This window comes from Calliopsis andreniformis, unplaced genomic scaffold (genome assembly GCF_051401765.1).
Source record: "Calliopsis andreniformis isolate RMS-2024a unplaced genomic scaffold, iyCalAndr_principal scaffold0046, whole genome shotgun sequence".
In the NCBI taxonomy this organism is placed as follows: Eukaryota; Metazoa; Arthropoda; class Insecta; order Hymenoptera; family Andrenidae; genus Calliopsis; species Calliopsis andreniformis.
In genome coordinates, this window is record NW_027480455.1 from 2,781,613 (window position 1) to 2,787,606 (window position 5,994).

Here is a 5,994-nt window from a genome sequence, read left to right on the forward strand (position 1 = left end):
AGGAAGAAGGTTGAGGATTGTGGATTGAGGGTTGAGGATTGAGGATGAGGGCCGAGGGTTGAGGGTTGAGATTTGAGGACTGAGGACTGAGGATTGAGGATTGAGTATTGAGGATTGAGGATTGAGAATTGAAGATTGAGGATTGGGTATTGCGGATTGAAGAATGAGGATTGAGGATTGAGGATTGAGGATTGAGGATTGAGTATTGAGGATTGAGCATTGAAGACTGAGTATTGAGGATTGAAGGTTGAGGATTGTGGATTGTGGGTTGAGAATTGAGGATTGAATATTGAGGATTGGGGACTGAGTGTTGAGGGCAGAGTGATGAGGATTGATGTTTGTGGATAGAGATTTGAAGAATGCAGATTGAGTATTGAGTAATGAAAACTGTGAATTGATGGTATTCTATTGAGGATTGAGGATTGACATCTGATTGTTGAGGAGTGAGGGCTGAACATTGAGGATTCAGGATTGAGGATTAAGGATTGAGGTTTGAGGACTGGGGATTAAGGATTGAGGATTGAGGATTGAGGATTGAGGATTGAAGATTGAGGATTGAGGATTGAGGATTGAGGATTGAGGATTGAGGATTGAGGATTGAGTATTGAGGATTGAAGATTGAATATTGATGATTGAAGATTGAGGATTGAGGATTGAGGGTTGCGGACTGAGGACGAGGACTGAGGATTGAATATTGATGTTTGAGGTCTGAGGATTGAGGATTGACGATTGATTGTTGAGGACTGAGGGCTGAAGACTGAGGATTCAGGATTGAGGATTCGGGATTGAGGTTTGAGGACCGAGGATTGAGGGTTGTGGATTGAGGATCGAGGATTGACGCATGAGGATTGAGGATTGAGGATTGAGGATTGAAGACTGAGTATTGAGGATTGAGGGTTGAGTATTGTGGATTGATGGTTGAGGATTGTGTGTTGAATAATGAGGATTGAGGTTTGAGGATTGAGGATTGAGGATTGAAGATTGAGGACTGGGGATTGAGGATTGCAGATTGAGGATTAAGGATTGAGGATTGGGGATTGAGTATCTAGGATTGGTGATTGATTATTGAGTATTGAAGATTGACGTTTGATGCCTGAGGATTGAGGATTGAGGGTTGAGGATTGAGGATTGAGGACTGAGGATTGAAGATTGAGTATTGAGGATTGAATATTGAGGATTGAGGATTGGGTATTGAGGATTGAAGAATGAGGATTGAGGATTGAGTATTGATGATTGAGGATTGAGGATTGAAGATTGAGGATTGGGGATTGAGGATCTAGGATTGGAAATTGATTATTGAGTATTGAAGATTGAGGATTGATGACTGAGGATTGAGTATTGAGGATTGAGGATTCAGGATTCAAGATTGAATATTGATGATTGAAGATTGAGGATCGAGGATTGAGGGTTGTGTATTGAGGACGAGGTCTGAGGGTTGGGTATTGATGATTGAGATCTGAGGATTGAGGATTGAGGATTGAGAATTGTGGATTCAGGATTGAGGATTGAAGATTGGGGATTGGGCATTGAGGATTGAAGAATGAGGATTGAGTATTGAGGATTGAGGATTGAAGATTGCAGATTGAGTATTGAGGATTGAAGATTGAGGATTGAGGATTGAGGATTGAGGTTTGAGGATTGAGGATTGAGTATTGAAGATTGAGTATTGAGGATTGAGGACAGACGATTGAGGATTGAGGATTGAGGATTGAGGATTGAGGATTGAGGATTGAGGATTGAGTATTGAGGATTGAAAATTGAGGTTTGAGGATTGAGGATTGAGGATTGAGGATTGAGGATTGAGGATTGAGGATTGAAGATTCAGTATTGAGGATTGAAGATTGAGAATTGAGGATTGAGGATTGAACATTGAGGACTGAGTGTTGAGGGTTGAGTGTTGAGAATTGATGTTTGTGGATAGATATTTGAAGAATGCAGATTGAGTATTGAGTATTGAAAGCTGTGAATTGAGGATATTCTATTGAGGATTGAGGATTGACAACTGATTGTTGAGGACTGACGGCTGAAGATTGAGGATTCAGGATTGAGAATTCAGAATTGAGGTTTGAGGACTGAGGATTGAGGATTGAAGATTGAGTATTGAGGAAGAAGATTGAGGATTGAGGACTGAGGATTGAGGATTGAGGGTTGAGCATTAAGGATTGAAGATTGAGGCCTGGGGATTCAGGATTGAAGATTGAGGATTAAGGATTGAGGATTGGGGATTGAGGATCTAGGATTGGAGATTGATTATTGAGGATTGAAGACTGAGGATTAAGGATTGAGGTTTGAGAATTGAGAATTGAGGATGCGGACTGAGGGTTGAGGATTGAGGTTTGAGGATTGAGGATTGATGATTGAGGATTGAAGATTGAGGATTGGGGATTGAGGATTGACGATTGTGGATTGAGGGTTGAGGATAGAGAATTGATAATTGAGGATTGAAGATTGATGATTGGGGATTGAGTATTGAGGATTGAGGATAGAGGATTGAGGATTGAGGAATGAAGATTGAGGATTGAGGACTGAGGGTTGTGGATTGAGGACGAGGACTCAGGGTTGAGTATTGATGTTTGAGGTCTGAGGATAGAGGATTGATGATTGAGAATTGAGGAATGAGGATTGAGGATTGAAGATTGAGGATTGGGTATAGAGGATTGAAGAAAGAGGATTGAGGATTGAGGATTGAGGATTGAGGATTGAAGATTGAGGATTGGGTATTCAGGATTGAAGAATGAGGATTGAGGATTGAGGATTGAGGATTGAGGATTGAAGATTGAGTATTGAGGATTGAAGATTGACGATTTTAGGATTGAGGATTGAGGATTGAGTATTGAAGATTGAGGATTGAGGATTGAGTATTGAGTATTGAAGATTGAGGATTTGGGACTGAGGATTGAAGATTGAGGATTGAGGATTGAGGATTGAGGATTGCCAACTGAGGATTGAGGATTGAAGGTTGAGGATTGGGTATTCAGGATTGAAGAATGAGGATTGAGGATTGAGGATTGAGGATTGAGGATTGAAGATTGAGTATTGAGGATTGAAGATTGACGATTGAGGATTGAGGATTGAGGATTCAGGATTGAGGATTCCGGATTGAGGTTTGAGGACTGAGGATTGAGGGTTGAGGATTGAGGATTGAGGATTGAGGATTGACGCTTGAGGATTGAGGATTGAGGATGGAGGATTGAACATTGAGGATTGAAGATTGAGGACTGGGGATTGAGGATTGAAGATTGAGGATTAAGGATTGAGGATTGGGGATTGAGGATCTAGGATTGGAGGTTGGTTATTGAGGATTGAAGGTTGAGGGTTGAGGATTGAGGATTGAGGGTTGAGGATTGAGGATTGAGGACTGAGCATTGAGAATTGAGAATTGAGGATGAGGCCTGAGGGTTGAGGATTGAGGTTTGAGTAACGAGGGTTGAGGATTGAGGATTGAGGACTGAGGATTGACGATTGAGCATTGAAGATTGAGGATTGATGACTGAGGGTTGACGGTTGAGGTTTGAGGACTGAGGACTGAGGTTTGAGGATTGAGGTTTGAGGATTGAGGATTGAGGATTGAGGATTGAATGTTGAGGATTGGGGACTGAGGATTGAAGATTGAGGATTGAGGATTGAGGAATTGGGATTGAGGATTGAGGATTGACGATTGAACATTCAGTATTGAGGATTGAAGATTGAGGATTGAAGATTGAGGATTGAGGATTGAGGGTTGAAGATTGAGGATTGAGGATTGAGGATTGAAGATTGAGGATTGGGTACTGAGGATTGTAGAATCAGGTTTGAGGATTGGGGATTGAGGATTGTGTATTGAAGATTGAGTATTCAGGATTGGAGATTGACGATTGAGGATTGAGGATTGAGGATCGAGGATTGAGGATTGAGGATTGAGGATTGAAGATTGAGGATTGGGTATTGAGAATTGAAGAATGAGGATTGAGGATTGAGGATTGAGGATTGAAAATTGAGAATTGAGGTTTGAGGATTGAGGATTGAGGATTGAGGATTGAGGCTTGCCAACTGAGGATTGAGGATTGAAGGTTGAGGATTGGGTATTCAGGATTGAAGAATGAGGATTGAGGATTGAGGATTGAGGATTGAGGATTGAAGATTGAGTATTGAGGATTGAAGATTGACGATTGAGGATTGAGGATTGAGGATTCAGGATTGAGGATTCCGGATTGAGGTTTGAGGACTGAGGATTGAGGGTTGAGGATTGAGGATTGAGGATTGAGGATTGACGCTTGAGGATTGAGGATTGAGGATGGAGGATTGAACATTGAGGATTGAAGATTGAGGACTGGGGATTGAGGATTGAAGATTGAGGATTAAGGATTGAGGATTGGGGATTGAGGATCTAGGATTGGAGGTTGGTTATTGAGGATTGAAGGTTGAGGGTTGAGGATTGAGGATTGAGGGTTGAGGATTGAGGATTGAGGACTGAGCATTGAGAATTGAGAATTGAGGATGAGGCCTGAGGGTTGAGGATTGAGGTTTGAGTAACGAGGGTTGAGGATTGAGGATTGAGGACTGAGGATTGACGATTGAGCATTGAAGATTGAGGATTGATGACTGAGGGTTGACGGTTGAGGTTTGAGGACCGAGGACTGAGGTTTGAGGATTGAGGTTTGAGGATTGAGGATTGAGGATTGAGGATTGAATGTTGAGGATTGGGGACTGAGGATTGAAGATTGAGGATTGAGGATTGAGGAATTGGGATTGAGGATTGAGGATTGACGATTGAACATTCAGTATTGAGGATTGAAGATTGAGGATTGAAGATTGAGGATTGAGGATTGAGGGTTGAAGATTGAGGATTGAGGATTGAGGATTGAAGATTGAGGATTGGGTACTGAGGATTGTAGAATCAGGTTTGAGGATTGGGGATTGAGGATTGTGTATTGAAGATTGAGTATTCAGGATTGGAGATTGACGATTGAGGATTGAGGATTGAGGATCGAGGATTGAGGATTGAGGATTGAGGATTGAAGATTGAGGATTGGGTATTGAGAATTGAAGAATGAGGATTGAGGATTGAGGATTGAGGATTGAAAATTGAGAATTGAGGATTGAGGATTGAGGATTGAGGCTTGCAGATTGAGTATTGAGGATTGAAGATTGAGGGATTGAGGACTGAGGACTGAGGATTGAGGATTGAAGATTGAGGATTGAAGATTGAGGATTGGGGATTGAGGATTGACGATTGAGGATTGAGTATTGAGGATTGAGAATTGAGGATTGAGGATTGAAGATTGAGTATTGAGGATTGAAGACTGAGGATTGAGGATTGAAGATTGAGGACTGAGTGTTGATGATTGAGTGATGAGAATTGATTTTTGTGGATTGAGATTTGAAGATTGAAGAATGGGGATTGAGTATTGAAAACTGTAAATTGCGGATATTCTATTGAGGATAGAGGATTGACAATTGATTTTTGAGGACAGAGGGCTGAAGATTGAGGACTCAGGATTGTGGATTCGGGATTGAGGTTTGAGGACTGAGAATTGAGGGTTGAGGATTGAGGATTGAGTATTGTCGCTTGAGGATTGCGGGTTGAGGATGGAGGATTGAAGAGAGAGGACTGAGTGTTGAGGATTGAGTGTTGAGAATTGATGTTTGAGGATTGAGATTTGATTATTGAATATTGTGGATAGAGTATTGAACCATGAGAATTCAGGATATTCTATTGAGTATTGAGAATTGAGGATTGATGGTTGAGTATTGAGGATTGATGGTTGAGGGTTGAGTGTTGAATATTGACTATTGAGGATTGAGGATTGAGGATTGAGGATTGAGGATTGAAGATTGAGTATTGATGATTGAAGATTGTTGATTGAGGATTGAGGGTTGAGGATTGAGGACGAGGACTGACGGTTGAGGATTGAGGTTTGAGCATTGTGGATTGAGGATTGAGAATGAGTGCTGAGGGTTGAGGATTGAGGTTTGAGTATAGAATCCTGAGAATTCAGGATATTCTATTGAGTA